The following is a 24,609-nucleotide window of genomic DNA, read 5'->3' as shown; positions in this document are numbered from 1 at the left end:
ATTGTTTTTTAAGTAGCTGGATAAGGAAATGAAAAAATAGGATATAATTTGTGTAGTAAAATGCACATTTTTTTACAGATGTAAGTAAATGATTTATTGTTCTCTTAGGGCAAGAAGCTTAGAAAATTGCAATTAGTCATATAAGGTCCTTGGCGCTGCTTCCAGAGTGACAGGATATTTTGGTTGGGTGTAGGGGCCAGCTTCTGTCGAGATTCAAGAGGAAATAATTAGGGCACTAAATTTTAAGTCATGACTCCCCGTAAGAAAGAAACGCCAGCTCTAAGCCATCATATCCAATCAAACAGGTAGGGGGAGGCACGCCCTTATGTCTAGTCTGGAATGAACCATTGACTCTTAGGGAAACGAACGCTACAAACTCCACCAATCAATTCCCGCAGTAGGCTAGACCTACAGAATTACCCTTGTGCTCTATAATTTCGAATTTTGCGGTTATTGATGTCCAGGTCTTGGACGTCTATCATGTTGGCCAAATTTAAGTGACACATCGGTTTTTGCAGTAACCAATGTGGGTTCAACTAGAAAGTATAAACCAGCCAGAAATGAACCCTCTGGGGAAAGTAAATATTTACATAAGGATTATTGTATTGCAGCTAACAGATACATGATTTTTCATTATTTATTGTAAATGAATCAGCACACATCTTCAGATAAACTAAACGCCAGTTTCTTGGAAGAACAAGAGTTTAGAAAGTCTACTTATTGTTAGGCTCTCTAAATATACATACTTAAAACTGTTGTCACTTTCAGATCTTTTTGAACTTACATCCCTTTAGTATGAGTCATATCTTGTACCAGATATATTCAATACATTTTTTTTGAGTTTTTTATGTGAAGAAATAAAGAGTAGCATCGAAACGTATAGTAACCTTCAGCTTAAAAGTAAAAGATCTTAAATCTATTAGTTTACGCCATTAGTGAATTTGGAACCCAGAAATTAAAGTAAATACACATTTTTATCTGAACCGTTATAATTCCTGAACTAAAAAGAGATAGTGAGAGCAGAAACTATGAACAACAAAAATAACTTACTGAAGGTCCTGGTCCTGATCCTCTCTCTGAGCCTCACATCCTGTTCCATGTTCGGTGGTTCTCCGAGGTGCTGCGATTAGAACGATTTTTGAATATACTAAACAATCCAAAACATATTTTTCAAATTTTATTTCCTTGTTTCCATAGATATAAGTTAATATAGATGTGTACTTCTATTATGAACATATTAGCTGGATTCTTTAAATAAAACTTTCCATGTGTATTCCCACGAAAGAGACGTTCTATTATAATTTTATAATCACCAACACAAGATTTGTTGTATATCCTTTCTAGCCAAGCGTTGACAAGTACAACGAACAGCCTCGAGTTTCGGGAAATTAAACTCACTTATTTTCAGTCCAACCCTGATCAATAATCGGTCCAGCAAGGCCCAGTCAGGCAGCTAAACATTCAGTTATAAAGGGTTTTATCAATTATTACTACAGAGTCCTGCAGCTCAAGTGAACTAGCTGTAGATTGAATGCTTCTATTACTTGATATCTTGAACATGGTCTTTGTATTGGAACTCACTTTAATCCAAATAAGGGCTTCAAATCTTACAGTACAAACATTGTCTTGAACAAGACAAGATGGAGGCTGGTAAAAAGTATGGGTGGCATCAGTTACCGACAACTGATATTTTCCCGTAGTGAACAGAGAGTAAGGCCCATTTTGTTCCTTAAAAAGTTCTTGACTCGTTTATCTGTTAAGAACGATATTTTTTACGGAAAATTTTTAGAAATGATTGAGATTAAACAAATTAACGCAATACGGAATGAATTTTAATCCTTTCAGATAACATTCCCTAATATAAAATTATTTTCAACATTTACACTACTATAAAATGCCTGAAAGATGACTCTCAGAGATATTTAAGTAAATTCTCATAGTAATCTTTACACATTTCATATTGTTTGAATGAACGAATCTTAAAACATTTGGATTTTAATCTGCTGCAACAACAAGGAGAGAGCTGCCGGAGGATGTTTGTTGACACTCTCAGCACAGACAACGTCTCCATCTGGCGGATCGCCCGAACCCTCAGAAGCGAAGAGGACTGCTCGGCCCATCCATGGAGAAACCAGGCTGATGTAAACGGCAGAGTAGAAGGTTGAGGTCTTCACCTGCACCATGGAGACTCGTTCTCTGATTCTCATCGCACAGGGGCGGTGAGATGAGGGGAGACGTGCTGTTAGGCTAGACACAAGCAAGAGTGTCGAGAAGAGGATTAAGTGGCTGAAGGCCGAATAGAAGAAAGAAGAGGAGAAGGCAAGAAACCTGGCAAATAAGTCACAGACTTGTGTCAGGGAGGGAGGTGGGAACGAGGGGCTTCGGTCCCAGCACGTCTCAACCACCAGATACGCGACTCAGAACACTCTTGATTAGTGCAGGGCTTCGTAGAAGGAACCAACCAGAACGAATGTGAAGAAACCGAAGAATTTTCTGGCATTACTGAAGCTGAAGTCGCTGGACCCTTCTCAAGTCTTGTCCGAAGAATGCGTAAAGATCTGACCACCTTGGTACCCCAGCACTCAGAAGACTGCCAGAACGGGTCGTGAAATGGTTCACCTTTATCTTCAAATTCTACCTCCGAACACTTGAAACAATTTCCTAAACCCCGGAAGCAAGCTAAGTTTTTCTATTTCCCGAAGCCACCCTAAAACCACTCAAAACCCTACCTGACAGCTACCAATCTCGCGCTTCTTTCTCTGACAAAAACCCTTGAGCGACTCATTCTGGCCCGATTCCCCGAGGATTTCCACCAGCAGATTCGTTATGAACAATAAGTCTTCCGTCGGGGCCACCTCACCACCCTCCAAGTAACTAGACTGTCTTCCGATCTCACTGACAAACATAACCCGAGACTTGTTACCACCGCTGCTGTCTCCCTAGACGTCTGCCTGTACCGGCTCCTCCAGTCATACCTAGCGGACAGGACGTTGTCTGTTACAATGTAACAGGCCCATCACAGCGGGCGTGCTACAGTACATTTCTTAGTTAATTTCTTAGAAATTGCTGTTTTTATTTCATAATTTATTACTTATAAAAGAAATGAGATCATCATATTCATTTAAATTTATATTCAATTGTAAACTACAATTATAATTAGTTACGTTTTTTTAATACTACATATTATTAAATACATATAAGACATGTAACATAAGCTATTTTGAGTAATTGTGAAGTAATATTTTAAACGAATTCTAGCACGAAAACAAAAATTTGAATGAATAGCCATCTTTACAAGGACGGGTTTAACGCAGCTGTTACCATTTTTATTGCATTCCTATGACTATATTCTAATGTTTTGATAGATAATTTTCACTACGCAATATGGATGGGATGTTTATATTTTGAAAATTATGTATTGATTACCCTCTTAAATGCACGAGCCAATTTAAAGCATGGGTAAAGGACCCAATGTACGAGTATTTGACACCTTGCATCTAAAGTGAGAAAAAATCTACCGACAGAATTTGTGAGCGTTAAGAATTTTTAGTGACATAAAAAGAATGTTGCTGGGATACCTGCAGTTTTTATCTGGCGTAGAATAAGACGCATAGAACAAAATAAATTGCTACACATCTGTTACCGACTATATAAATACTTCTGAGTAAGATCAACGTTTATTGCCTTCTTATCAGATAAGAAAACCATTGAAAAGCCAATACTTTATCTTCTAACAGTAGTAAGATGGCAATTTACATTGTATTAGCCAATAAACCTGCTTTATCTTTTGAAGGGTTAGAGGAATTTATCTTAAGTCAGAAAAACATCTTTGCTTTAGTTTTCGTGGGACTCAAAGTGGAAGAGTATGAAAGGTTAAAAGTTATAATTTTCCATAAATCAATTTATAGTAGCTATACAAACATAAGCCCAACTATGAAATTTAGCGTTTGGTAAGCGTGTATAAAAAATTAAAATATAGCTAAAATCAGTTTAATTACGCAATATAGTTGTCTGAAGGTGATATAAATGTTATTGGTATCTAACGGTTACTTATAATTGTTTAAATCTAAGAAAAATAACTCTTACAAACAGTTCCATAAAACTTTAATTGTGATTGATAAGCCACACGTTCAATGATTTAAAATTTAAAGCAAACAATTTATAAAGATTCCCTTCACCACAAAACCAATAAACCTATACTATAATATGCCAATACAAAGATATGCAAGAATCAAAGGCTGTTTAAAAAAAACTTTCAATATTCTCAACCAATCTTGTGTATAATTTTTATAGTGACACGAATTTGGAGGATACAAAAATGTTTATAAGACATTTCAACAATAAAATGAATCATTAACATTAAATTTTGCATGCAACATCAGTGAAGCGTGTAACGTGATATGGTATAGCGTATTTGCATTTTGTTTTAATCCAAGTCATTGTAGGGTAACACATGTTCAATGACTGGAGGTTCCCTGAGAATATAAAAACTGAGAGCTGATCATGTTGAACATAATTTTATGTGAGCAGTACCTGTCTTGAAGTGCATGGTCAGTGCAGTTTATATATTTAGTACATTTATTGCTAAGGATATGTATTAGTACCCAAACTAATTATAACCTTTAATTCGTAAGAAAAAAATAAATGCCAAAAATAGAAATACCACTTTTTCTACTTAATTGTAAACTTGTTTAAAATTCATACAGTTGTAGAACTAAATAGTTGCTTAACAACTAACCAGTTTTTGTATAACAGTGGGTCAGGTTTCCTAGTTTTATTAATTGTGAGTATTAGACTCTCTCTTCCAGTTTAAGCTATGAAAAATCCCAGGCCTTTACAAAACCATGCTGTCTTCTGTACAATGCTTACCTGCTCCAATCCCTCCTCACGACGCCTAAGAAAACCAAAAGATCCTAACTTAAAATACTTATTAAGGCAATTAAACGTTAACATTTTAGCGGTTTCTAGGATTTATTAATACTGTCATTCAATTCACAATATTAACTAACATTCATACTAAGGTCAATATGGTAATAGTTCATTCCTGCAGAGTGATCTCACATTTTAAAATTTCAGCTGATACATTATTCACCACAATGGTTCATTATAGTTTTCCATGAAATAGATATAAAATAATAATTAGTTACATTGAAAAGTAAAATCCGTAAAGTGATTTGGAAATAAAAGCATTTCTCTTTATTTACCACTTTTATAGACTATACACTATATCATGTACTGCGATAGAACTCTGGTGTTAAATTCAATAACTACGTGAAGACCTCGAACATTATAGACCATATGTCTATCAAAACTGGTCAACACAGTTTTAGACAATTATTAAATATAATGCATAGGCATACTTTGTTTACAAGTTTAATTGTTAACCAGAAATCATAAACCTTTTTCAAGTCAAAGTCTATATTTATGTTACTGGAAATTGCCAGAAAAATATCTGATAGATATCTTTTAGGAATTAATTCTCCCCTTAAATTTGAAATTTATAGCAAATATGTAATATAAATAGTGTTGATGTGGAGACCCGGCGGAGGCTCGGCGATCATGGTGCATCGGCGAGTGACCCATCGTCTCCTGGCAGAAGTCTCTGCCCCAGGAGCTGAGATCACCCGGATTGCCATCCACTACAGCGGAGCCGAACTGGAGATTGCCTCCGTCTACAATCCACCTAGAAACACGCTGCAAACTCGCTGCCTTGATGCCCTGCAGCGTCCTGGTTCCCCTGCACTTGTTGCTGGGGACCTCAATGCAAAGCATTTGGACTGGGGATGCCGGAACACCAACTCCAACGGCAGAAGTCTCCACCGTCTCCTGGATAACCGACTCCACATCCAACTACTGACACCTGAGGAGCCCACGCACTACAATCACAATGGACGGTACCTCCCGGGCATACTGGACATCGGTCTAGCTGGCTCGCTGGACGGACACATCGATGTGTTTGCAGTGTCTGATCTCTCGTCAGACCACGTGCCAGTTGTCTTCGACCTCTCGGACGACGGAGCGCCATCATATCCTCCTGCTCGTCCCACCAAGATCAACTGGAACGGCTTTGCAAACCACCTCACTGACAGACATCGGCCACCACCAACTCCTGCCGAGTCACCGGACCAGCTAGACCGACAAGTACACGACCTGACTTCCATCCTCCAAAAAGCTATGACGGCCTCGTCATCTCCTTTCTCCCAAGCTGACATCACTCCACCTCTATCCGAGGAGTTGAGAGAGGAGATTCGCCTTCGTCGCAGACTGCGAAGGGAGTACCAGCAGTCCCGATGTGTCCACGCCAAGCAGACCTTCAACCGCCAGGCCAGGAAGTGCTCTCGTCTCCTGGCTGAACACAGAGCGGCTGCGTGGGATGACTTTGTAGAACATCAAGCTGACGGTGGTGTCGGCGGCATCTAGAAAATCTCCAGGGCACTTCGAGGGGAGAAGAAGACCAACCGACCACTTCATGGACAGCGTGGTATTGTTTACTCCCCTGGAGATCGAGCAGAGGCCTTCGCCGACACCATGGAAGGCCAATTCTCTCCACACGCGGATGTCTACGACGAGGACACGTGCGAAATGATTGAAAACTTCCTGGAGGAATAGCAACCTGAAGAAGACGACCTACTGCCCACTGTGACTACACTTGAAGTGCAAGACCACATTCGCCGCCTTCACCCGAAGAAGGCCCCTGGCCCGGACTCCTTAGGAACTCCAGCATTGAAGAACCTGCCGGCTTGGGTGATCGTCACAATCACCTGCATCTTCAACTCATGCCTACGCATGGCTCACTTCCCGACCACCTGGAAGGATGCCAAAGTGATCATGATACCCAAGCCCGGCAAGGACCCTCTCTTCCCGGAGAACCACAGGCCGATCTCCCTCCTGCCTGTGCTCTCCAAGATTCTGGAGAAGAGCGTCTTGGCGAGATACCCTGAGGAGTTCTTCACGTCTATCAGGACAGAACAATTCGGCTTCCGCACTGGCCACTCCACCACCCTTCAGCTTCGCAGAGTCCTGAACAACATCACCGGAGCTGTAGGAAGGAAGCACCACTCCACTTCGGTCCTGATAGACGTGAGCAAAGCCTTCGACAAGGTGTGGCACGAGGGACTGCTCTTCAAGCTGTCATCGTCTCCATTGCCTGGCAGGATTTTCCGGCTGATCCGCAGCTATCTCCACCTCCGGACCTTCTCCGTCAGCGTTGCCCGATCCACCTCCACGACCCGCCCAGTGACATCTGGTGTGCCACAGGGATCAGTCCTCGGCCCGATCCTGTACCTGTGGTACAGAAACGACTTTCGGGTCGCACCGAGAGTGCAGCTCTCCCTGTACGCGGACGATGCGCTTCTCACGGCCACTTCTGCCAACCTGAGGATGGCTGGGTTCTACATCCAGCGGCAGCTGAACCTACTGGAGCCCTGGTTGAACAAGTGGAGGATCAAGGTCAACGTTGACAAATGTGAAGCCATAAACTTCACGAGGACAAGGAGACAAGCGGACGGCCGTCACCTGTCACTCAACGGCGACGACATACCGTGGAAGACTTCAGTCAAGTATCTGGGGGTACTCCTGGACTCCAAGCTGACCTTCACACCCCACGTCAAGAGGATCTGTGGCCAAGCGAGGAAGGGCTTCGGCAGCATCGGCCCCCTGCTCATCTCCACGAAGTTACCGACCAGGACGAAGGTCCTGCTCTACACGGCTCTGATACGACCAGTGCTCACATATGCGGCCCCAGCATGGTACCACCTCACCTGCAAGACCGCAAGGAGGCAGTTGCTCGCTGTCCAGAGCGTGTGTCTCCGGCGGGCCACTGGGTCGCCCTGGTTCGTGAGGAACACCGTAGTCAGGGCTTCGTCCAACGTCCCTACCATCAGGAGCTTCGTAGAGGGCCTGACATCGAGCCTTGAGGAAGCTGCAGAGACCTCACCGTGGGATCACATCCGTGAGCTTCGCGCCCAGGAGGTCCTCCAACTGCGTCTTCCTATGGATGACTGATGACATCGACTACAACTTCGACTGCACCACGACACTTCACCCCACTGACAGGTAGCGAAAGCTACTAGGGCTATGACCCTCGAGACACAAGGCAAAAGCCTAACTGGCAGAGGCCTTGAAAGATGTGGGGGATCCACCCCCCCACAGTCACAGCGACTTGATGTGGAGTACTTCAGTCAAGTACCTGGGGGTACTCCTGGACTCCAAGCTGACCTTCACACCCCACGTCAAGAGGATCTGTGGCCAAGCGAGGAAGGGCTTCGGCAGCATCGGCCCCCTGCTCAACTCCACGAAGTTACCGACCAGGACGAAGGTCCTGCTCTACACGGCTCTGATACGACCATTGCTCACATATGCGGCCCCAGCATGGTACCACCTCACCTGCAAGACCGCAAGGAGGTAGTTGCTCGCTGTCCAGAGCGTGTGTCTCCGGCATGCCACTGGATCGCCCTGGTTCGTGAGGAACACCGTAGTCAGGGCTTCGTCCAACGTCCCTACCATCAGGAGTTTCGTAGAAGGCCTGAAATCGAGACTTGAGGAAGCTGCAGAGTCCACACCGTGGGATCACATCCGTGAGCTTCGCGCCCAGGAGGTCCCCCAACTGCGTCTTCCTATGGACGACTGATGACATCGACTACAACTTCGACTGCACCACGATACTTCACCCCACTGACAGGTAGCGAAAGCTACTAGGGCTATGACCCTCGAGACACAAGGCAAAAGCCTAACTGGCAGAGGCCTTGAAAGATGTGGGGGATCCACCCCCCCACAGTCACAGCGACTTGACTTGATGTAGAGTGGGAGACTTAACGAACTGTATTATGAATCGATTTTTTCTGTACTTTTTAGGTACAGATATAATTAAAAACAGCTCAAAGGAAAAGTATGTACATAAACATTATTAACACGGTAACAAGAAAATATTACTACCCGACCAAAACTTGTATTATGTAACTACTGTTACAAAAGCTATGAAAATAGCTCGTGTAATTTATGAAAGAAATTATGTATTAACTTTTTTCCGTAGAGAAGAGCAAGTTCTTTGACGGTGCATGTCCATACCTATTGCATTATTGATACCTATTAGGGGCTACTAAGTAGGCTCAAGCAATTTATAATATGTATGCTGGGGGAATTAAATATATCTGCAAGATGTCTCGACATTGTCGTAAGCAACAGGCATTACATTTTACGTGAAGTTCAGCGAAGCCCTCCTATAAACGACAACCCTCTTCCAAACCTGTAAGAGCCGTCTATAAAACTTAAATTGGAGGTCAACGGCTTAAAAATGAATTCCGAACCACCACCAATGGCCGGGCAGGCTGACTGCTTGCACGGACAGGATCGCTCAGCGGCCACCCATCCAAGCAGCAGTCACGCTCGACGTTGCTTGATATATGTTGTGAAATATTACAGTGCGTTTCGAGAATTGAAATCCACCCTCTTACTCAAGTGTTAAAAAAACTCTAACACTTATGGTCAAACTTGCAATGAAACTTAAAGTGTAAAGTGCGGCAATGAACTTGCCTACTATTATACAACATTAGTGGCACAATAATATAAGGTATTATTGAAGCTAATACTATTCATTATAACATAATATAGTAAACATTATGTTAACAAAATAAAAAAAATAGACTGTTCATTTAGGCTGAGTTAAATCATACTAGACTTTCATATTATTATTTAAGATCAGAACTAAGAATGCGTACGCAGTTGTGGTACTTAATCTAGCTAAGTGGATTAGCTGTTGTCTTGAAATTGATTTATGGCAACTCCAAGCTTCCCACACACTGGGCATCGTGTGTTCCCATTGAATTGCGTTTCCAAAAATACCCGTTCATTGGTAGTTATTACACTGCAATGTAACAGCTAAAGTTAGGTTATAAGTATGTATGACGAAAAACGTATTTATAAAATTTCAAAGAATAATATAGGTAACTCCTCACCCAAAAAATTGTTATAAAAATATAAATATATACGCAATAAGTTTATATTTCTACTGCATTTATTCCAAGTATAATGTAACACGTTTTATATAAGTTTTATTTTGATATTAATATTTCACAATAGTGCGACTAATTAAAAATATATTCCTTTTTTAGATATACTAGTTTTTGAAACGATTCAAACAACTTCTGATAAGACGCTTTACTGCAACCTAGAGTTTCAATATCTTAACATTTTTTGATAATTGGATTGTTATTTAAATTAGCGCCGTTTAGAGTTTTAAACATTCGAAATTGGAGTTAAACGTTCTCAAACCGTCACATTTAATCTATTTGTAACCCAAATGTTAATTTCACAAAGAAGTTTCATGTAATAATCTTGTAAATAAAAATAATTAATTCCAAAAATGTTTAAAAATTACAAAGTACCTATTGTAGAAATTAAATCGTATTGCTCGAAACTTTACATTGTAAAGTGTTTCTCGTGCCAATAAACATAAATGGATTAATAAAAAATGTTAAGAGACGTCCATGGGAAACATGGAATGTTATACGCACACCAAAAACTAATACGAAGTTATTTAAAAACATTCACGAATAACATTGATTGTTCAATGAATAGGAATTCCTTCACTTCAGAATTGTATAAAATTGGTTAAAACTTTCTTAAGTGTTTTTATGAATACAAATTTGGTATTTCTGTAAATGCTCAATATATTCTCAAATATTATTCAAATACCACAAAGATGTTGAGAAGCAACCTTACTGGTACAATGTCTGAAATACAATCTTCAATACCCCATGATTTCAATAATAGAACATAAGTAATATAGTTGGGTTCATTTTATTTCTTCCCATATCCGCTAAATATTATTTATCCTCATATCCGCTACAAATTAATGAGAGCTTCCTGTTTACATGAAAACCCCAAATATGATGAGTTTTAGAGACATTATATATAAAAAAGGAAACCAATGAGGAATTTTTTTAAGATTTTCTAATCTCATAATTATGCGTAGGAAGTACTTTATATTATTCAATGTAATAAATCATACTGATGCAGTTTATAAAAATTAATAGACCAAATACTAAGACAAGAGTCAATTACTGTTGCCATAAATATAAACTTTTTGATACATTTTCTTGATTGTGCCAACAAGGCAAACACAGCGTTTGGGTCGAAACTATAATTCACTCTAAACAGGGCTGATACACGTGCAAATCCAAGTAAATTGTTTGCGACACCTCGAGTAACGGTTACTTTCTTTATAATAATTTTGGGTTAATTATTAATAGTTGAGTTCAGTCTAATCAGTATTTTTCTGAAGTTATAGTAACCCAAAATACAACATATGTGTACATGCATTGACTATTAAAAATATATGTAGACCTGTTTCAGTAATAAAAGTTTACTGGTGTAATAAGCACAGTAAGCGTTCAGCCTACATGAGCATCTTTATATTTTAATTGAGTGTATCTTTCTTACCACTGCACATTTCATAGCAATAAAACTTTGTATTAATTACTAATTGCTGTTTCAGAATATGAAACGATATATTTGCTGTTTCACCTTTAAGTGGGCATTTAAAATAATGTTTCACTTATTAATCACATGATCGCAATTGAAAAAAAAAACTGAACGATCTTAAACAACTTTTAGCAGTAATTATTATTACAATAGCTTTTTAGTAGTAAGATATTTAAATAGAGAATAAATGATGATGAACTGCAGTAAATGGGACATAGATAATTATGAACTACACAAACACGTGCAATCTTTGTATATAAAGCAGTGAAAATCAGACGTTCATTATCAACTACAGTCCCTGTTTTTGGGTAAGTTAATATAAGCTAACTTACCACTTTATTTTTAATAGTTGATACTGTAAACAGGGTGTACATTAATTACAACTAATAGTTTACCAGAAACTTATTTTTGGAGGGCTTACATTAAAAATGGACATCCTTACAGAATGATAAATTCCTGTAAATGCTTATAAAGGGAAGTATATGGTTTTAGTGTTGAGGCGTTAGCCTAAAGTGCCTTAAACTATATGATTAATTAGATTTGTTAGCTTTATGCCTAAATTTTCAACTAATCACATAATTAAGTTGTTTAAAAATATTGTTTGAATAAATACAAGACTCAATTTAAAAATTATATATATATATATATATGTTATGAGTGTGTGTGTGTGTGTGTGTGTGTGTGTGTGTGTGTGTGTGTGTGTGTGTGTGTGTGTGTGTGTGTGTGTGTTTCAAACATCACTTAATAAGAAAAAGGTAAAAGCTTAATTTTTTCGATATATCTCGAACTGAGTGAATGCAAAAGTTAAAGTGAAGTTTTAGATATGTTATACACATAAAAATATGTTTCATGAATATCTAACAACATGACTATTATCAATTTTGTATTAGTAGTTTCTAGATTAACCCTCCGAGTGGCGGGACATTTTTACTGATTTTGTATGTTCGCAAAAGAAAATTTATATTAAATCCTGTATATTATATAAGTATGACATATCATACATCGATTTAAACTTCATAACACACAGAGTAGAATGGTAATAATATGAAACACTTACCTTGGATTGGTGTAAAAAACCAATGGGTTGAATTCCAAAAATAAAAATTCAAATTTTTTTGTTTTATATTAGGCTGAGTAAATGTTCCTAAACTTAATTTTTTAACACAAATCCAAAATAGCCATTTTGTTTAAAATTTAATTCTGAACAAAAATATGTATCTGTTATATGTATTATTCCTAAAAAACAACGCACTATTTGCTGATCGAAACTTTTATGTACACGTTTTTTACTGCATTTTAGTCAGTATCAGAGCCAACCTCATTCCTCATCATTCTTCCTGGTTTGAGAGGCCTCCAATAATGTTCCAGGTAAGGGGAAACACTCCCTATGAACCCAAAAATTACAAGTTGGGCACCAGAAGTGACTTTTACCCCCTTTTTTGGTGTGTACACACACTGCACAAAGTCTGGTAAATAAGCAATCCTGTGAAAAAGACCTACACCTGGTCCAGGAGGTAGTACAGTAGGTGGATGAACCGTTTGTAAGAGTTCCATTAGTACCAGCATATCTAAATACTATATCAAATTAAAGTTTAGAATCTGGTCTTTCTAACCATACCTAATAATAGCGTTTAAGTCGCGGCATAACATCGGAAATACCGGAACAAGAGAGGCTTGCGTTAATAGAAGCTAGAGCGTCTTTGCCACTCGCGAACGAGATTTAATAGACGCTGCAGCGTCTTTCACCACTCGGAGGGTTAAACAATATTTCTGGTCTTGCATTTGTTGCATGATACTGGTCATCTGCTGCCATTCAAATTTTTAATTAGCACGCCAGAGCTTCAGATAGTTCTGAAGCGTACATAAATACAGCTTTTAAAATTGGACCAAAATAATTGGTGTTAGAATAATATAAATTATACATATTGATTCCTTGTATATTTTTTAAGTTTATATTAAAAATGTTAAAAGACATTTTAAAAAATGGCCCACTTATTGCACCTTTATTATTACAAAAGAAAGATTGTTCATAATTATTTAAAAGTTATTTATGGGGTGATATGAGAGCCTTAACAAGCTCAGTGCATTTTCCAGCTCCAACTTCTCCTATTTTGAAATTATTGACGTATATTTCTGTGTCGCAATGAAACCATGATGTGGTATATTTTGCTAGTCGTGAGCCTCATCAACCGCAGACCTGTTTCATCTGCTTTTACTCCAATTATGTTACTTACGACATAGATTTGTCTGTTGCAGTGAAACCATGATGTGGTCTGTATTGCTAATCGTGACTCTCTGCATGGTCCTAATGGAGGTTATCCCATCCTCTCAACTACCAGCTGAGGATAATGAAATGTTCGCCTTCCACAATGGACATTTAGGATACGGGCCGCCTGGTAAAAGAGATGTGAGTTTTGGTAGGTACTCAAATTAGTAATATTAATACACACTAAGTACTTTATAATATGATGGCATAATTTAAACAATAATATACCCAGTGCAGAGCTAAATATCTCCTTAAAAATGTCTTTTTAAAAGAACTGAGCAAACGTTTACGAAAGGTGCTGTTAGAGTATTAAATTTTCAGTTTTTGAGGATAATGATATGTTCGCTTTTCCAGATGGGCAATCAGGAGACGGGCCACCTGGTAAAAGAGATGTGAGTGATGGTAAGTATTCAAATTATTAGTATTAATACAGACTAAGTACTTTATAATGCGATAGCATAATTTAAACCATAGTATAAACGGTGGAGAGCTTAATATCCCCGCAAAAATTGACTTGTTAACAGAAGTGAGCTAAACGTTACGAAGAGGCGCTATAAAATTCTGATATTACTTAGTCCTAATTAGATACTAAATTGAAGTATATTTTTTGTAAAATTTTTTAGCACTTGTAAGTCTATAATTCTTAAGAGGGAATGGGAACCTAGTTTACGATTACGTGATTGTCGGATAAACCTCATTCCTCAAGGTAAACGCATTACACCTATTCAGCTACGGTTAATGTATGTTACGTTAGGTTATAGGTAATGATAGATTGGTTTTTGTTAGCTTACGTGTGATAACGTAATTTACACGTAGGTGATATTCACTGCTGATTTACTAGCGCTGATAAATCCATATCTTGTGATGTTAGCTTCTCACTTTTGGAAAATCGTAAAATAATTATCGTTTGATTTTTACTAATAGTTCCCTTCTTATATACATTTTTATTTCTATGTAAACATTTAAAAATATTCTTCGTATAATATTCTGATTTGAATATTGTTGATTATGGTATTTATTTGTTAAAATACTATTGTGTTATGTTTTTAATTCTTGGTTTGGCTCCTGTTTCTAGGTTTAATTAAATCAGTGTGTTAATGATAAAGAGTTCTAGGATCTCAACAATTAAAAAATGAACACTGGGTTCCCTGTTTTATTTAAACATAGAACTACTTGGAAGGGAATTGAGGCAGATTAATATTATTATAATATTATATAACTGTATATATTATATTGAGAATCGCCTCGTATCGGCATTGAAAAATAAATTGCTGCGTAAATAGCGGATATTCATACGGTAGGCAGTTGAAAAGTATGTTTTATCCAAAATAGTATAAAACTTGACATATGTAACTTAATTATTTATTTAAATTGTATTGTAAATTTTTTATATCTTACGTAACTCCTACTTATTATTTCTTTATTTATATTTTTCTGGTAACTCTAGCTTAATTCGTAAATTTTAAGGGAAATAAAAGCTATACAAATTTAAATAAATTAATAATTATTCTTGTCTGAAATTTGTGCCTTTTTAAAATTTGTTATTAATTTAACATTTAAGTTCAAATATTATAAAATATTTACATACCAAAATTAGTTTCATGTAATTATAAGTGCATGATGTAATGAATCTCTGTTAAAAAATAGGAACAAATTGTTTAATCAAAGTCGAGAACAGAAAATATCCTTAGTATCATTGCCCTCATGTGAACTAGTAGCACAAGATTGACCACGAGATGTCGTAGTTCTAGGCCTATGGTGTATCTCTGTGCATTTTCTCATGTTCCATGTACTTTGTTACGTATAATCAAGATGAAACTTTTACAATTAGAACAATTTATTACCAATCGCAGTCAGACGCCAGTACATCCTCCGGGGTCTCGGCTGTGTTGGCCTAAAGCCACGGTGCCCAACAAAATAGTATTACAGTAGCTCAAGACTGGCCTTATTGTATTGCAGCTCTAATTCAACTTGTGCTTGTTTTTTCTTAGCCTTGATACTTGTACTTTGCGATAAATACTGTATAATCACGATGAAAATTTATAGAAATAGTTAACGACAAGGGCAGACTGTTGCAAGGAGAGGATTTTTGGCCTCCGTCATTGTGCAGAAGACGTTAGTACTGTAGCAGCTCAAGACTGGCCTTATTGTATTGCAGCTCTAATCCAACATATGATTGTTTGTTCTTAGCCTTGATACTTGTTTTTTGCGATGAATACTGTATAATCACGATGAAGTTGTATAGATTTAGATACCGACAAGGGCTGACTGTTGCACGGAGAGGATTGTTGGCCTCCGTCACTGTGCAGAAGACGTTAGTACTGTAGCAGCTCAAGACTGGCCTTATTGTATTGCAGCTCTAATACAACGTATGATTGTTTGTTCTGAGCGATGATATTTGTATTTTGTGAAATATGCTGCATAATCACGATGAAATTGTATAGATTTAGATACCGACAAGGGCTGACTGTTGCACGGAGAGGATTGTTGGCCTCCGTAACTGTGCAGAAGACGTTAGTACTGTAGCAGCTCAAGTCTGGCCTTATTGTATTGCAGCTCTAATCGAACTTGTGCTTGTTTGTTCTTAGCCTTGATACTTGTAATTTGTCAAAAATACTGTTTAATGACGATTAAATTTTATATAAATAGTTAACGACAAGGGCAGACTGTTGCTCGGAAAGGATTGTTGGCCTCGGCCATTTTGCTTACGACGTTAGAACTGTAGCAGCTCAAGATTGGCCTTGAGTCGCAGCTCTAAGCCCACGTTCTGCTTTTGTGTAACTTTGCCTTAGTCTATAAACTTTGTGAATAATTCTGTTTATGAATTGCTAGTTCTTTATTTCCCTGTATTGATCATAGATGTAATATTTTAACCTATAATGATAATGAAGATGTTTTTAGTCACCTTGCAATCCTAAAATGTTTTTCAACATTTTTTTTTTCATTATCTCTGTACAATATATACGAGGAAGACCAGTATATAAGTAATCTTATAGTCTGGCTATACTTACTTATGTTAATACATTGTGGGAGTCGAAGCTAATTGTGAACGCCTCAAAGGTACTATCGCACGAAACACTGCCAGCTCATGGCACAATAATAATTCAGCGTGATCTATCACATCGGTAGCAAACACGCTTAGAGCGTTTTCACACATTCCGTCTGATTTTCTGAAGTGAGGATACAACCAAGATTTAACCTGCAGTATCTCGTATTCCTGCTTTGTTTGAGGAGAGGGTACCAAAGACTAAATACAGAGTGCTGCGTTTATCTCCTTTAAAGTGTGGATCACATAGAGGATAATTGATACACACTTTTTACGGTTGTATATTTAAATTTAGCTATGACTATCTACTGTGGAGACACTATCAATGTTGAAAAACAAGCCTCTCCACCATCGGCATTTACGGTAAATCGGTGTCTGTGTAAACATACACGCAAGAAAGTATTAGCCTGGCTTCCAGATAAAAATAGACTGCATTATCGGTCGCTGGTTGTTAGCCTGGTATAATTTCCGGACAGAAATATTCTATTTTATAGCTATGCTTCCCGTAATGGAACAGGATCCTGCTTCGGTTTTCCGGTCTATGTGAAACTCCCTCAGAGTTAGGATAAAGTTTGCATTATGGCAATTTAGATGATTTCGAAGAAGAACTAAAAAATTTCATTATAAATGTAGAAAATAAATAAACCGAGATAAATACATTTCTTTAAAGACATTAGACATGAAAAGGTTAATGTAGCAGTGCTTTTTTAATTTTTAATCAGGAGATATCGTCCTCGAAGATGTTTGAGCCAATACACCATATATTTTGAACATAATTCTTAAAGTGTACAGTTTTTTACACATTGGTCTAAGAAACCTACAACATATTTTGGATCTGATTTACGCAGTTGATATGAACATATAATTTCTTAAGAAAGCCATTTTCTTACCTATGACTAACAGCCATCTTTCCGGTATTATGTAGTTTGCTAAATATTAAAATTGAGTTCAAAGTTATGTATATTAACTGACTAATATTAAAATAAACTAATACTCATTATGTTTAGATTCCGTAATGTAATAAGTGATATATCTGTAAACAGTTTAGCAAACAAGCAATAAGTTAACCCATATTGTTTCGTATAACTCTTTCTACACGAAATAAAAATCAGTCAATTCAGTTACCAATTCCGTACTGGACTCCATTGCTATTTTCAAATACTTAAACTTTTCGATTGAACTACATTATAATTTATTTTTCATCGAAAGAAATTCGCATTCGATAGCAGTATTATGCAACATTAATTATAGCATATTAATGCAAAAGGCGTACTTGCAAAACTAGTGAGCACATACTGCAGGAATAATTACTCGAATGTACCTAGTAGACACCTTTTACCGTAGCTGAGTAAATTCTGTTTCAGCTTATCAACTCCAGGGCTCGAGTTCGAGTGCTGGTTCGCGCACGCTGTTTTCTCATAGCAACAATAATCTTAACCTAGTCTGGAGTATAATCATTCATAAAACACTTTTTCTTTAGTATTTCAATTTAAATAGGGGTTTCAATAAAACTTATAATTTGCTGCAGAATTTTACTTTTTGTTTAATTTCTTCGATATATTTCTATTTCAGGAGTTATAACGGTTCAGATAATTGATTTTATATGTATCAATTGATTAAAGTAATAGATTTAAGACCTGTTACGTTAAAATTATTGCTTTACAAAAACTGAATATGTATGTTACGAGATCTCTCTTATACTAAATGGAATGTTATATTAAAACAATTTGAGAGTTACATCAGTTTTAAGCATGTATATTTAGAGAGCCATTAATAAACTGTGTTCATAAGATCTTGTTTTTTCCCAAGAAATTTTTGTTTATTATCTCTGAAGATGTTTACTCATTTCCTCTGAAAAATTATAAGAGATTAATGTAATGTATCTGCTAGCTCTAATACAGTAATATTTATGTGTAAATTTACTTTTCCTATAGGTTTCAGTTCTGGTTGGTTTATATCTTCCGGTTGAACCCAAACTGGGTACAGAAAAACCGACCAGGGCAACATAATGGATGTCCAGGAGTGGCACATCACTAACCAAAAGTTTCGAAATTCTGGGGCGCCAGGGTAACTCAATAGGTCTGGTTTACTGTGGGATATGACTGTTGGAGTTTGTAGTGTTCGTTCCTTAAGAGTCAATGGTTCTTGTCATCCTAGACAAGTATGTGCCATCCCTTACCTGCTATGATTGGAGAGGCTGGCTCAGAGCTGGCTTTCCCTTTTCACGCTGACACCTCTAGGGGCTGGATACATTTCACCTAATTTAGTCTCTTGAATGGTGAGGCACTTATGAAATTCAGGTATTTGTTAAGGTATAGAAAAATAATTATAAAGTTTGGAAATAGGCCTAGACTTTTTTATTAAAATATGCTTCTCGGCCTACTTATGTATGCCTGTATTTCTTCTTAAACGAGACACTTCGATAAATTATTTTTTAAACAAGTGCCAGAATATTTTTTATACCAGACATTTCAGGTTCTGGAATTCTAGATTTGTAGAAGTCCCCATACATAATAATTATTTTAATAAACAAAATTAATTGGAACTGAACTACTCTATAAGTTATTAGTTATGTTAAGAATTATTATTGTCAGTTTACTACGTACAATGCTGCTAAATTACTTAACAAACAGCATGTATTACTAAGTCACTCAGAAAGAGGTTGACGCTAAACTTGTATTCGAAACGTTAAGAGCCTCTTAGGGCGTAACAGGTTGCAGGAACAAAGTGAAATCGCTACCAATAACTTCATAGACACATAGAGATATCTTAAAGTCAATTGAGAGATTTTCATTTTAAGTTAAAACTTTATTAATTATACAAGAGGTAGAAATTGTTTTTAGTTTTAAAAGCTTAACCGTGTTAAGATCAACAATTTCTTTATGTGACGCTATCTTTTTCACTATTTACGAAAATAATAAGTTATAAATTTGATTATTTTTTAATCGTAAAATTATTTTACAGAACTTAATTGGGATAGTTATGTATTCCTTAGAGTTCGGAATTTAAAATATTTCATAATTTAAAAATAAATTCACTTAAAAACAAACTCAACCCGGTTTGTGTACATTTGATTGTATAATATTACAACTCGCCCCAGGCCTCATAGAGGGATTTGGTGATTGGTTAAATTTGGAAATGATGTTTTCAAATTTTGTGTTCTGTTTTATCCTTTTGGTTTAATTCGGAAATGAAATTTCCAAATGTCATGTAGTGTATTGTAGAATAATTTGAAATAGTAAAAGATGTCATGTCGTAATGTTTCCCTGGATATTGCATCCAAACACTAAAAATGTAGCACATTTATCAGATACTTATAAGAATCGTTATAGTAAGATTTATTTACCCGTTTTTTGCCTCTAAAATTTACGTGTTGGGGTAATCATGCAACAAAAGTTTAGCGTTATTAGTAGTCGTGACGTCAGCAATATAAGAGACAGCTAAAACGTAAGCAGCAGTTTCAGTAAAATATTAATTCATATCCATGAAAACAAAATACCATTTATAATTTAATGATTTAAAAAAAGTCTAAAGTTTTATGTTTTAAATTTCCTTGAACTCACAGCAAGTCGTGGAAGTAGCACCAGGAACACGATGATTGGCCAGAAGCAGGACAAGGACCGGGACTTACAAGGATGAGTTACTTTAATTAAATTTTAATCATAGATTTTACTTGCTATTTCTCCATTATACAAATCAGTTTACATCCTAGTTTTAGCGATTATTTACAGCACAAAACGCCAAAATAGTTCATATGTAGCGCTAACTTAAGTACAAATAAAATATAGTTCATACACTGTATTTTTAAGTTTTGTATAAAAGGTACTAATTAGTGTTTAGTGCTATGTATAATCCTCTTAGTACCCAAAGAGTACAGGGAGAATCAGTTTACAATATGTCGTATTGAATGGACACCAATAGATATTAGAAGTTTTAGTGTAATATTATAAAAAATATGTATATAGTGCTATGAGAGGCATTTTCTAATTTGTGTTTTACAACAATCTTTCTAGCGTTTCTAGTAAGCGAAGAATTTGTAATCAGTTCACATTACTCGTTGATTTTTATTTAAAATATAAAAACAATGATAATTTTTTATTTGATTGATATATTTCAAAAATTAAAAACAATACCAAACAGTTGTGACCTAAATTTGTTCTTGAAGGTTTAAGTCATTCTATTAGTTACAGAAATCCACGCCACAGCTCTCTTTCACAATACATGAGATAATAACGGGCCAATTTAAATTATGCGATATTAGAAATGGATAATTAGATTCTAATACTAAATTTAAATATTAAAATTCCTGTTCATAAATGATAATAACGAAATATCTGTTTCATGACAAAATAAAATAAGTCGTTTTGGAGAATAACACACAATCCTTTCCCGAACATCTAAAAGTGCACATAGGTTATTCTCGTATTAAAATAATGCTAATAGTCTTCTTTGACGTTCGAGAAATCGTCCATTTTGAGTTTGTACCGCAAGGAAAAACTGTCAACGCAGTCCTTTGTCTGGAGGTGCTTGAGACTGAAACGCAAGATCGCCCGCGTCCGGCCTGATATTAAAGTCATCTTCAAGCTCCACCACGAAAATACCCCCAGCCACACGGCATTCGTAGTTGCCAACTACCCTACCAAGAACAAGACCCCCATGGTGCCCCAATCTACTTACAGCCCTGACATAGCTCTGTGTGATTTTGTTTTGTTCCACCGACTGAAAAGAGATTTGATCGGAAAGCACTGGGATTTAGTGAGAAACATCCACGCTGAAGTTATAAGAGTATTGAGAGGCGTTCCAGTAGAGGAGTACCAGAGTGCTTTCCAAGCGTGGTAGAATTGTCTACGTAGGTGTATTGATGCAGAAGGAGACTATTTTTAAGTATTTTCACCATTTTTATGAATTTGATGATTAAAATAATTTGTTTACAGATAATGCTCATTATTTTCATTATGCTCCTTGTATCCTCATGTCTGATCAGGTGCACAACTAAGAGCACTACGATGTTGACTGACAAAAGCACGGTGGAGCTACTGAGTCTTCAATAACGCAGATTAGGTGTAAAGGGCTGATTCTATACGTATGTTAAGTTTAGCTCGAGTTCACCTTCTTCTCAGGGCAGCGTCTAAAATCTGATGCTGTTGCAGAATTCTTAATTAAATCTCGAGTCGTGCTTATCAACAGCAATCCAAAAACACGTTTTTGACGTAAACAAAAATGTTAAAAGGAAACCCCCGCATCGGTTTAACCACATTCACAGCCTCACTGAAACATCCCTCTCACGGTAGATGTGTACTGTTTAGAAGATTTGGTTGCATGTAAGATTTGCTTATGTGGAGGATGGTTGATTTAATTTGCTGCACGTAAGAGAGAGGTAAACTGGAGCTAAACTCAACACGCACTTAGAATCAGCTTTTCCAAACATAGCTGTTTCATAGCAGTGCAGGTCAATCGTACGGATTTGGCAGAGCGAATATTTTTTATTTTTATTTGCAAAAATGATTGGTGAGTTAATAAACATGTCAAAAAAACTGTGTACTATCGTGTGATATTGTATTGTTACATTTATTAATAGAGTTAAAAGAAATTATAATATATTGTGCTTAATTTAATTTCCAACTTGCAATATATAATTCCATTGCACACCCTCGTTTGCTTACCAGACATTTTATTAGTGTACTGATATAAAACCTTGCATGAGGTTTCTACATAGACTGTAATAGTTAATGAATTATATGATGGTGCTGTACAGCCCTGGAATTAGGCTGAGCGTCATAAAAGCCTAACATTTACCATAGTAAGATCACACGATTTCTCTTTGATCACTGTGGATTTAAACAGTGCTTTCCTGTATGACTGTATGCATATCTGTCCACAGGATATCTCGTAAGTGAAATAAGCTTTATAGTTCAAATTTGGCATGCAAACTAAGCGAAGCCCATTGCATAACACGTTACAAATGTAAAAAATATTATAAAAGATGTGTGTGTGTGTGTGTGTATAATTAAATCTTTTTAATGAATGTATACTTCTGCGAGTATGTTTCGTATGCGAGCGAAAACCTGGCCAAAAGTACCATTCCACAAATTAACTTTTCGTAACGTTATTAGAGTAATTTCGTATCATCATCCCAAGTTAAAAATCCTTTTCTCACCTCAGCTTCGAAGAACTGACTGAGAAATTAGTAATGTAACGTCTGTGTTACACCTTGTTTTGAATGCATATCTTAGGTGTTTAAAATACAATGCATAACAAATACTTGGATGAAGATTGCTAATTTAGCCTTTCCATCTCGTTGGCTGACGGTGATATCACTACCGTTACGTGCCTGACCGTTATAATTAATTAATGTTTTTACTAAAACAGTTTTTTTTTATAAACACATCGCTTTACATTTTTAGTACTTTTTTCTAATTCTTATATTATATACCAAACCAAATCATGTTTTGGCTGATGACCAATTTCATACTTGGAGAATATATTTCATTGATTTTACAAAACACTAGGCTTATTGCTTATACTCGTAAACGCTTTAGTCTTAGAGCAGAAAATAAATACAAACACATTCTATGGTTACTTCTATAATTATAAAAAAACATCACTTGCATAGGATAAAATATGGACATTTTCCTTGAAAGAATCCAGCTGATATATCCCCTACAGATATACACATCCAAATTACTTATATCCATAGAAACAATGGAAGAAAAGTTCGGAGTATTTCAATATTCTGAATTGCTCAATATTATATTCAAAATTCACTATAATCGCAGGAGCTCGGAAAACCAGTAAACAAGGAACACGATGTGAGGCTCAGAGAGAGGACCAGGACCAGGAAAAATGTACGTTATTTTTATTGTTTGTATATCGTTGTTTCTGCTCTCACTATCTCTTGAGATCCAAAGTACGTAGTATACATGCTAGTTTTATTGACAATTTATCACAGCACAAATCACTTTCCCATTTATATTAATATTATTGATTATAAGTAGATAATAATGTATTAAAATACAAACTTAATTAATATTAAAAAGAAATTTTTGTTTTGTTATTTTTACTACCTTTATACCTTGCACTAGGATAATTACTATGCACAATACATCCCACTGTACGTTCTCCGTAAAAGTTATGGTATGTTGACTGTTACATTTCAGTTTTGAGCTGTTTTGAATTTCCCATATACCTAAAGCATGCATGCTGACTGAATAGGCTTAATATTTTCTAAGGTAGGCTATTCAATAATGTTATGAATTTTGAATCTGAAATAGTTCATAGTATCATATAATTGATTTAGTTTTAGTATTAAAACTAAATGATCAAGAGCTAGAATACTCTGAGAAAGTTAAAAATCTAGGACTTATTTATTGACAAACACTTGAGATGGACTGAACAGGCTTCTTTGACATGTAATAGGGTCTTTGCCGGTGTTCACTGCCTTAAGCGGCTGGCTTCATATCTACCCCAGAAAGTTAAAATAATGCTGATAAAGACTCTTGTACTGCCTTACTTCAACTACTGTGACATAGTCATTAATGACATGACTGTGGAGCTTTCAAATAGACTCCAGCGTGCTCAGAACTTTTGCATTAGGTTCATTTTCAATCTCAGACGTGATGATCACGTAACGCCCTACTTCAATCAATTATCTATCTTAAAATTAAAAGACCTTCGAGACTATCACTCACTCATTCTGTTGCACGCTCTTTTAAATACAAATTGTCCTAGTTATCTTTCAAACAACTTTCGATTTATGTCTGAAATAAGTGAAAGAAGTACAAGGAGGGGTACATCCTTATTATCTATCCCAATTCAT

The sequence above is a fragment of the Homalodisca vitripennis genome, unplaced genomic scaffold (assembly GCF_021130785.1).
Source record: "Homalodisca vitripennis isolate AUS2020 unplaced genomic scaffold, UT_GWSS_2.1 ScUCBcl_1037;HRSCAF=4149, whole genome shotgun sequence".
Classification (NCBI taxonomy): domain Eukaryota; kingdom Metazoa; phylum Arthropoda; class Insecta; order Hemiptera; family Cicadellidae; genus Homalodisca; species Homalodisca vitripennis.
The sequence above is the reverse complement of the archived record's forward strand: the minus strand, read 5'-3'. Positions refer to the sequence as shown.